This window comes from Microcebus murinus, chromosome 8 (genome assembly GCF_040939455.1).
Source record: "Microcebus murinus isolate Inina chromosome 8, M.murinus_Inina_mat1.0, whole genome shotgun sequence".
Classification (NCBI taxonomy): Eukaryota; Metazoa; Chordata; class Mammalia; order Primates; family Cheirogaleidae; genus Microcebus; species Microcebus murinus.
In genome coordinates, this window is record NC_134111.1 from 108819782 (window position 1) to 108829867 (window position 10086).

The 10086-nt window shown below is 64.2% G+C and overlaps 3 non-coding genes across 3 annotated transcripts; all 3 read right to left on the reverse strand.

Moving 5' to 3' along the window:
* Window positions 1–47: 47 nt before the first annotated feature.
* LOC142872833 (5S ribosomal RNA) lies at window positions 48–166 on the reverse strand. Its single transcript, XR_012920919.1, has one exon. It is a non-coding gene; the product is annotated as a 5S ribosomal RNA (ribosomal RNA).
* A 3518-nt stretch (window positions 167–3684) lies between these two features.
* LOC142872844 (5S ribosomal RNA) lies at window positions 3685–3803 on the reverse strand. The gene has a single exon (XR_012920929.1). It is a non-coding gene; the product is annotated as a 5S ribosomal RNA (ribosomal RNA).
* Window positions 3804–7327: 3524 nt separating this feature from the next.
* On the reverse strand, window positions 7328–7446 carry LOC142872406 (5S ribosomal RNA). The gene has a single exon (XR_012920668.1). It is a non-coding gene; the product is annotated as a 5S ribosomal RNA (ribosomal RNA).
* Between the last annotated feature and the right edge of the window lie 2640 nt (window positions 7447–10086).

Below are 10086 nucleotides of genomic sequence, written 5' to 3' on the forward strand. Positions count from 1 at the left end.
GGGACAGAACAAGAGGCAAAACAAAACAAAAAAAAAAAAAAAAAAGAAGCCTACGGCACCCGGTATTCCCAGGCGGTCTCCCATCCAAGTACTAACCAGGCCCGACCCTGCTTAGCTTCCGAGACCAGACGAGATCGGGCGCGTTCAGGGTGGTGTGGCCCTAGACGGCGGAGGGCGCCCCTGCCCCGCTCAAGAAGCCGAGCCTCTCTGCGCTTCCCCGCCGCCTCCTCCCGCCCCAGGCCCCGCGCCGGCGCTGACCCGCACCGGGCGGGCCTGTTGAGTTCACCGGCCGGGTCCGGCGGGCTCCGAGGGACGGGGGTGACAGGCGGGGCGGGGCGGGCAGGGAGCGGCGGGCCGGGGTGGGGGGCTGTCTCTCTATACACACACACACACACACACACACACACTCACACTCACTCACTCACACTCACACAAGATGCGCCTCCACGGCTGGACTCGCCAAGGTGGAGACCTTCCAGCCCCCTTCCTCTCCTCGCCTGGCCCACCCCCAGCTCGTGGCCGCCCCCGCCGCCGCCGCCGCCGCCGCCGCCGCCGCCGATTGCGCACGCGCGGGTCGCCCGCCCTTTGACCCCAGGCAGGGGCCGCCCTCCCCGACAACCCCTTTCAGCTGCGCCCCCCACCCTGTGGGTGGGCTGCCGCCTATTCCCCCGGGCCCGGGCTGGGGCACAGCGCATGGGGGAGGGGAGCGAGTGTATGGGGCGTCTCTCTCTCTCTCTTGGGATGTGTCCCATGGGTGGGGTGGCGTGGTTAGTGGGGCGCTGAAGAAATCAGTCCCCTCCATCTCCTACCTCCGGAAAACGCCCAAGCCCTTGGAGAACTGCCGGCAACGCGACCGTGGGGGCCGGGACCCTCCTCTGTGTCCTCCTGTGGCCCAGTCCAAGGGGCCTGGGCCTGGCCGGGGCTGCATTGGACCCCGACCACCCTGGCGTGTGGACTCGCTAAAAATCGGCGATTAGATATTGGATTCCAGCTTCATTGAGGTCATTTCACTAATGAGTGCACCGGAAAGAGTTTCCTAATCCATCTGTGAGGGTGGCAACTGAAAGAGAATTTTAAAGCTGACAGAATAGGCGAGGAAAGGCATAGGAGATTTCCACACCCAGTAAGGAAGCCTTTCCCGAAATGGAAGAAAGAAACGAGCAAACAGAGACACCGGTAGCCCGCCAGGATCAGAGTCTGCCCCCGAGAGAAAGTACCCTGACCAGGTTCACCCGTGGGTGGGTGGCGAGCTAGCGGCATTCAGAAGAGCGAGGCCCGCAGTCTGTGCAGAAGACACCTGCACTCGGGTGTGTGTGGCGGCACGATTCACAAGCAGCTCCAGATGTTAAGCCAAGGAGAAGCCAGGGAGTTCCCAACGCCCCAGGTGTCCTCAGCCCACGACTGGCTGCTGGGGGAATGCGAAGCCCGGCTCCTTGTCTCAGAGCGGGACAACCAGGAGGTGTGACGTACACCCCGGGGTTCCCAGGAGGATCAGGCTGAAGCTGGGACTTGGCCTGAAAGTGTCCCCTCGCACGGCCACCCCCTTCCCCTTCCTGCTCCTCTACTCCTGGTGCCCCTCCATCCAGGGGCCAGACCTTAAAGAGTCACCCGCAAGAGAATCCTGGTCCCAAAGGAGCCTTCTGGGGGACCCGTGCTGAGAGAGGTTGTGGGCATGGCCCGCTGGGGCTCTGCCCGACCCAGGGCTGAGAGATGCAACCTCCCAGCTCTGGGTCCCTGCAGGGGAAGCGTTGGCAAGCACAGGGCCAGTCCTCCAAAGGCCCAGGTGCAGGGAGCCCAGGCCAAGCAGCCTGTGGAAGAAGCCACCCCGGGAACACGACTGCAGGCCACGGCCCTTCCCACCTCCTCCTCCTCCTCCTCCTCCTGCTCCTCCACCCCCCCCCCCGACCTCCCACCCCCACCCCCGACATGGCGCAGGGCTCAGAGACACCTCAGACACTTGCTACCCAAAGTGCAAAGGGCATCAGTTGCTCCTCCAAACCCCCCCCCCCGCCCAGCAGACCGCGTTGTCCAGCCAGCCCCCGGGCCTCCCTGGGGTGCCCAGCACAAAAGTGCAGACAACCACCGGACCCTCAATCTCAGTTTTCGGATGTTTTTGCCACTCTAAGGACCCGCAGGCCAGCTGGGCCTTCTGGCAGGACAGAGAGCCCCGGAATCCGACGTGGAGAGCTGGGTGTACGTCCCCACGAGGAGGCGGTCCCCACCTCCGCGGCTCTCCCCTTGCGGGGGGGAAAAGCAGCCACGGGGCCTCAGAGAAGACACCAGGCTGGGCGCCCGCCCCACAGTGGGGGCACGTCCCCCGCAGGCCACTTAGCGACGGCCGCCGGCCGGCGGACGGTTGGGTGGCGCGAGACGCTGCGGCCGCCCTGCTACCGGGTTCCTGGGAGGGCGTCCTGGAACCAGCGTCCACACCAAGCCCTTGGAAGGCCCAGGCGACGGAGGAGCCCCGTCAGGCAGGGGCCGAGGACGGTGACGGCCCGGGCGGGGAGGAGCGTGTCAGGCAGGGGCAGAGGACGGTGACAGGTGACAGGCCGGGCGGGAAGGAGTCAGTCAGGCAGGGGCCGAGGAGGAGACGGGGCTGGGTAAGGGTTAGGGTTAGAGTCAGGGCACAAGTCACAATCGCAAAGACCTGGAAGCGACCCGAGTGCCCATCGACCCACGAGTGCGTAAATGAAATGTGGCGCGTGGACACCACGGAGTGCTATTCAGCTAGGAGGAGCAGCGGTGAGAGGGCACCTCTCGTGGTTCTCCTGGCCAGAGCTGGAACCCGTTCCAGTAAGCCAGGTAGCCCAAGAATGGACACACGAGCACCACGTGCTCGCGCTCACCAGCAAATGGGTACGAACCGACGGACACCCAAGTGGACACAGAGGAATCACCTTCATCGGGTGGGTGTCGGGCGGGTGGGGGGAGGGGATGGGCATACACCTCCATTAGGAATGGGGTGGGTGCGCACCGACTGGGGGATGGGCGCACTTGAGGCTCTGACCCGAGGGGGGAGGCTGGGAGAGGGCAACGTACCCGACCTTAACATTGGTACCCCCACAATACGCTGGAACAACATCAGAGGTTAATGAATAAGAACACAGGGGGGAGGGGGGCACGGGCAACACATGTCACCTTAATACTTGGACTCCCATCATCTGCTTGAAAAGAGAGAGAAAAGAAAATGCAATCATAGAGATAAGAGACACTTTTTAAACATAATGAATCCGAAGAGAAAAGTAAAAGGAGGCCTGTGGAGCAGGTCTGGGTGTGACTCCGGATCCCCCAACATCAGGTGCCACCACCAAAGATTCCTACGTGTAGCCCATAGAACCCCAAAAGCAACGGGACGAGTTCTGGTCACATACTCCCTCAAAATGACATCCTGGCCTTCTTCTGGAACTCCCTCCCCTCTCAGACTCTCAAGGTTTCCTCCAGCGTGTCGGTTCCCACAGAGCAGACCTTTGGTCTGAGACCTGACAGTCCAGAAGCCACGCATGCTGCCGCGTGACGGCGGTGTCGCGGCTTGGGACAAGAGGAGGCCCCACGGTGCGGGCTGGGGCGCCAGGCACCGCGGCGGGCGCTGAGGGTGGGGGTGACCCCCGCCCCGGGCCGCCGCCTCGCTCCCAGAGAGGGGACAGAACAAGAGGCAAAACAAAACAAAAAAAAAAAAAAAAAAGAAGCCTACGGCACCCGGTATTCCCAGGCGGTCTCCCATCCAAGTACTAACCAGGCCCGACCCTGCTTAGCTTCCGAGACCAGACGAGATCGGGCGCGTTCAGGGTGGTGTGGCCCTAGACGGCGGAGGGCGCCCCTGCCCCGCTCAAGAAGCCGAGCCTCTCTGCGCTTCCCCGCCGCCTCCTCCCGCCCCAGGCCCCGCGCCGGCGCTGACCCGCACCGGGCGGGCCTGTTGAGTTCACCGGCCGGGTCCGGCGGGCTCCGAGGGACGGGGGTGACAGGCGGGGCGGGGCGGGGCGGGCAGGGAGCGGCGGGCCGGGGTGGGGGGCTGTCTCTCTATACACACACACACACACACACACACACACTCACACTCACTCACTCACACTCACACAAGATGCGCCTCCACGGCTGGACTCGCCAAGGTGGAGACCTTCCAGCCCCCTTCCTCTCCTCGCCTGGCCCACCCCCAGCTCGTGGCCGCCCCCGCCGCCGCCGCCGCCGCCGCCGCCGCCGATTGCGCACGCGCGGGTCGCCCGCCCTTTGACCCCAGGCAGGGGCCGCCCTCCCCGACAACCCCTTTCAGCTGCGCCCCCCACCCTGTGGGTGGGCTGCCGCCTATTCCCCCGGGCCCGGGCTGGGGCACAGCGCATGGGGGAGGGGAGCGAGTGTATGGGGCGTCTCTCTCTCTCTCTCTTGGGATGTGTCCCATGGGTGGGGTGGCGTGGTTAGTGGGGCGCTGAAGAAATCAGTCCCCTCCATCTCCTACCTCTGGAAAACGCCCAAGCCCTTGGAGAACTGCCGGCAACGCGACCGTGGGGGCCGGGACCCTCCTCTGTGTCCTCCTGTGGCCCAGTCCTAGGGGCCTGGGCCTGGCCGGGGCTGCATTGGACCCCGACCCCCCTGGCGTGTGGACTCGCTAAAAATCGGCGATTAGATATTGGATTCCAGCTTCATTGAGGTCATTTCACTAATGAGTGCACCGGAAAGAGTTTCCTAATCCATCTGTGAGGGTGGCAACTGAAAGAGAATTTTAAAGCTGACAGAATAGGCGAGGAAAGGCATAGGAGATTTCCACACCCAGTAAGGAAGCCTTTCCCGAAATGGAAGAAAGAAACGAGCAAACAGAGACACCGGTAGCCCGCCAGGATCAGAGTCTGCCCCCGAGAGAAAGTACCCTGACCAGGTTCACCCGTGGGTGGGTGGCGAGCTAGCGGCATTCAGAAGAGCGAGGCCCGCAGTCTGTGCAGAAGACACCTGCACTCGGGTGTGTGTGGCGGCACGATTCACAAGCAGCTCCAGATGTTAAGCCAAGGAGAAGCCAGGGAGTTCCCAACGCCCCAGGTGTCCTCAGCCCACGACTGGCTGCTGGGGGAATGCGAAGCCCGGCTCCTTGTCTCAGAGCGGGACAACCAGGAGGTGTGACGTACACCCCGGGGTTCCCAGGAGGATCAGGCTGAAGCTGGGACTTGGCCTGAAAGTGTCCCCTCGCACGGCCACCCCCTTCCCCTTCCTGCTCCTCTACTCCTGGTGCCCCTCCATCCAGGGGCCAGACCTTAAAGAGTCACCCGCAAGAGAATCCTGGTCCCAAAGGAGCCTTCTGGGGGACCCGTGCTGAGAGAGGTTGTGGGCATGGCCCGCTGGGGCTCTGCCCGACCCAGGGCTGAGAGATGCAACCTCCCAGCTCTGGGTCCCTGCAGGGGAAGCGTTGGCAAGCACAGGGCCAGTCCTCCAAAGGCCCAGGTGCAGGGAGCCCAGGCCAAGCAGCCTGTGGAAGAAGCCACCCCGGGAACACGACTGCAGGCCACGGCCCTTCCCACCTCCTCCTCCTCCTCCTCCTCCTGCTCCTCCACCCCCCCCCCGACCTCCCACCCCCACCCCCGACATGGCGCAGGGCTCAGAGACACCTCAGACACTTGCTACCCAAAGTGCAAAGGGCATCAGTTGCTCCTCCAAACCCCCCCCCCCCCCGCCCAGCAGACCGCGTTGTCCAGCCAGCCCCCGGGCCTCCCTGGGGTGCCCAGCACAAAAGTGCAGACAACCACCGGACCCTCAATCTCAGTTTTCGGATGTTTTTGCCACTCTAAGGACCCGCAGGCCAGCTGGGCCTTCTGGCAGGACAGAGAGCCCCGGAATCCGACGTGGAGAGCTGGGTGTACGTCCCCACGAGGAGGCGGTCCCCACCTCCGCGGCTCTCCCCTTGCGGGGGGGAAAAGCAGCCACGGGGCCTCAGAGAAGACACCAGGCTGGGCGCCCGCCCCACAGTGGGGGCACGTCCCCCGCAGGCCACTTAGCGACGGCCGCCGGCCGGCGGACGGTTGGGTGGCGCGAGACGCTGCGGCCGCCCTGCTACCGGGTTCCTGGGAGGGCGTCCTGGAACCAGCGTCCACACCAAGCCCTTGGAAGGCCCAGGCGACGGAGGAGCCCCGTCAGGCAGGGGCCGAGGACGGTGACGGCCCGGGCGGGGAGGAGCGTGTCAGGCAGGGGCAGAGGACGGTGACAGGTGACAGGCCGGGCGGGAAGGAGTCAGTCAGGCAGGGGCCGAGGAGGAGACGGGGCTGGGTAAGGGTTAGGGTTAGAGTCAGGGCACAAGTCACAATCGCAAAGACCTGGAAGCGACCCGAGTGCCCATCGACCCACGAGTGCGTAAATGAAATGTGGCGCGTGGACACCACGGAGTGCTATTCAGCTAGGAGGAGCAGCGGTGAGAGGGCACCTCTCGTGGTTCTCCTGGCCAGAGCTGGAACCCGTTCCAGTAAGCCAGGTAGCCCAAGAATGGACACACGAGCACCACGTGCTCGCGCTCACCAGCAAATGGGTACGAACCGACGGACACCCAAGTGGACACAGAGGAATCACCTTCATCGGGTGGGTGTCGGGCGGGTGGGGGGAGGGGATGGGCATACACCTCCATTAGGAATGGGGTGGGTGCGCACCGACTGGGGGATGGGCGCACTTGAGGCTCTGACCCGAGGGGGGAGGCTGGGAGAGGGCAACGTACCCGACCTTAACATTGGTACCCCCACAATACGCTGGAACAACATCAGAGGTTAATGAATAAGAACACAGGGGGGAGGGGGGCACGGGCAACACATGTCACCTTAATACTTGGACTCCCATCATCTGCTTGAAAAGAGAGAGAAAAGAAAATGCAATCATAGAGATAAGAGACACTTTTTAAACATAATGAATCCGAAGAGAAAAGTAAAAGGAGGCCTGTGGAGCAGGTCTGGGTGTGACTCCGGATCCCCCAACATCAGGTGCCACCACCAAAGATTCCTACGTGTAGCCCATAGAACCCCAAAAGCAACGGGACGAGTTCTGGTCACATACTCCCTCAAAATGACATCCTGGCCTTCTTCTGGAACTCCCTCCCCTCTCAGACTCTCAAGGTTTCCTCCAGCGTGTCGGTTCCCACAGAGCAGACCTTTGGTCTGAGACCTGACAGTCCAGAAGCCACGCATGCTGCCGCGTGACGGCGGTGTCGCGGCTTGGGACAAGAGGAGGCCCCACGGTGCGGGCTGGGGCGCCAGGCACCGCGGCGGGCGCTGAGGGTGGGGGAGACCCCCGCCCCGGGCCGCCGCCTCGCTCCCAGAGAGGGGACAGAACAAGAGGCAAAACAAAACAAAAAAAAAAAAAAAGAAGAAGCCTACGGCACCCGGTATTCCCAGGCGGTCTCCCATCCAAGTACTAACCAGGCCCGACCCTGCTTAGCTTCCGAGACCAGACGAGATCGGGCGCGTTCAGGGTGGTGTGGCCCTAGACGGCGGAGGGCGCCCCTGCCCCGCTCAAGAAGCCGAGCCTCTCTGCGCTTCCCCGCCGCCTCCTCCCGCCCCAGGCCCCGCGCCGGCGCTGACCCGCACCGGGCGGGCCTGTTGAGTTCACCGGCCGGGTCCGGCGGGCTCCGAGGGACGGGGGTGACAGGCGGGGCGGGGCGGGCAGGGAGCGGCGGGCCGGGGTGGGGGGCTGTCTCTCTATACACACACACACACACACACACACACACTCACACTCACTCACTCACACTCACACAAGATGCGCCTCCACGGCTGGACTCGCCAAGGTGGAGACCTTCCAGCCCCCTTCCTCTCCTCGCCTGGCCCACCCCCAGCTCGTGGCCGCCCCCGCCGCCGCCGCCGCCGCCGCCGCCGCCGCCGCCGATTGCGCACGCGCGGGTCGCCCGCCCTTTGACCCCAGGCAGGGGCCGCCCTCCCCGACAACCCCTTTCAGCTGCGCCCCCCACCCTGTGGGTGGGCTGCCGCCTATTCCCCCGGGCCCGGGCTGGGGCACAGCGCATGGGGGAGGGGAGCGAGTGTATGGGGCGTCTCTCTCTCTCTCTTGGGATGTGTCCCATGGGTGGGGTGGCGTGGTTAGTGGGGCGCTGAAGAAATCAGTCCCCTCCATCTCCTACCTCCGGAAAACGCCCAAGCCCTTGGAGAACTGCCGGCAACGCGACCGTGGGGGCCGGGACCCTCCTCTGTGTCCTCCTGTGGCCCAGTCCAAGGGGCCTGGGCCTGGCCGGGGCTGCATTGGACCCCGACCCCCCTGGCGTGTGGACTCGGTAAAAATCGGCGATTAGATATTGGATTCCAGCTTCATTGAGGTCATTTCACTAATGAGTGCACCGGAAAGAGTTTCCTAATCCATCTGTGAGGGTGGCAACTGAAAGAGAATTTTAAAGCTGACAGAATAGGCGAGGAAAGGCATAGGAGATTTCCACACCCAGTAAGGAAGCCTTTCCCGAAATGGAAGAAAGAAACGAGCAAACAGAGACACCGGTAGCCCGCCAGGATCAGAGTCTGCCCCCGAGAGAAAGTACCCTGACCAGGTTCACCCGTGGGTGGGTGGCGAGCTAGCGGCATTCAGAAGAGCGAGGCCCGCAGTCTGTGCAGAAGACACCTGCACTCGGGTGTGTGTGGCGGCACGATTCACAAGCAGCTCCAGATGTTAAGCCAAGGAGAAGCCAGGGAGTTCCCAACGCCCCAGGTGTCCTCAGCCCACGACTGGCTGCTGGGGGAATGCGAAGCCCGGCTCCTTGTCTCAGAGCGGGACAACCAGGAGGTGTGACGTACACCCCGGGGTTCCCAGGAGGATCAGGCTGAAGCTGGGACTTGGCCTGAAAGTGTCCCCTCGCACGGCCACCCCCTTCCCCTTCCTGCTCCTCTACTCCTGGTGCCCCTCCATCCAGGGGCCAGACCTTAAAGAGTCACCCGCAAGAGAATCCTGGTCCCAAAGGAGCCTTCTGGGGGACCCGTGCTGAGAGAGGTTGTGGGCATGGCCCGCTGGGGCTCTGCCCGACCCAGGGCTGAGAGATGCAACCTCCCAGCTCTGGGTCCCTGCAGGGGAAGCGTTGGCAAGCACAGGGCCAGTCCTCCAAAGGCCCAGGTGCAGGGAGCCCAGGCCAAGCAGCCTGTGGAAGAAGCCACCCCGGGAACACGACTGCAGGCCACGGCCCTTCCCACCTCCTCCTCCTCCTCCTCCTCCTGCTCCTCCACCCCCCCCCCGACCTCCCACCCCCACCCCCGACATGGCGCAGGGCTCAGAGACACCTCAGACACTTGCTACCCAAAGTGCAAAGGGCATCAGTTGCTCCTCCAAACCCCCCCCCCCCGCCCAGCAGACCGCGTTGTCCAGCCAGCCCCCGGGCCTCCCTGGGGTGCCCAGCACAAAAGTGCAGACAACCACCGGACCCTCAATCTCAGTTTTCGGATGTTTTTGCCACTCTAAGGACCCGCAGGCCAGCTGGGCCTTCTGGCAGGACAGAGAGCCCCGGAATCCGACGTGGAGAGCTGGGTGTACGTCCCCACGAGGAGGCGGTCCCCACCTCCGCGGCTCTCCCCTTGCGGGGGGGAAAAGCAGCCACGGGGCCTCAGAGAAGACACCAGGCTGGGCGCCCGCCCCACAGTGGGGGCACGTCCCCCGCAGGCCACTTAGCGACGGCCGCCGGCCGGCGGACGGTTGGGTGGCGCGAGACGCTGCGGCCGCCCTGCTACCGGGTTCCTGGGAGGGCGTCCTGGAACCAGCGTCCACACCAAGCCCTTGGAAGGCCCAGGCGACGGAGGAGCCCCGTCAGGCAGGGGCCGAGGACGGTGACGGCCCGGGCGGGGAGGAACGTGTCAGGCAGGGGCAGAGGACGGTGACAGGTGACAGGCCGGGCGGGAAGGAGTCAGTCAGGCAGGGGCCGAGGAGGAGACGGGGCTGGGTAAGGGTTAGGGTTAGAGTCAGGGCACAAGTCACAATCGCAAAGACCTGGAAGCGACCCGAGTGCCCATCGACCCACGAGTGCGTAAATGAAATGTGGCGCGTGGACACCACGGAGTGCTATTCAGCTAGGAGGAGCAGCGGTGAGAGGGCACCTCTCGTGGTTCTCCTGGCCAGAGCTGGAACCCGTTCCAGTAAGCCAGG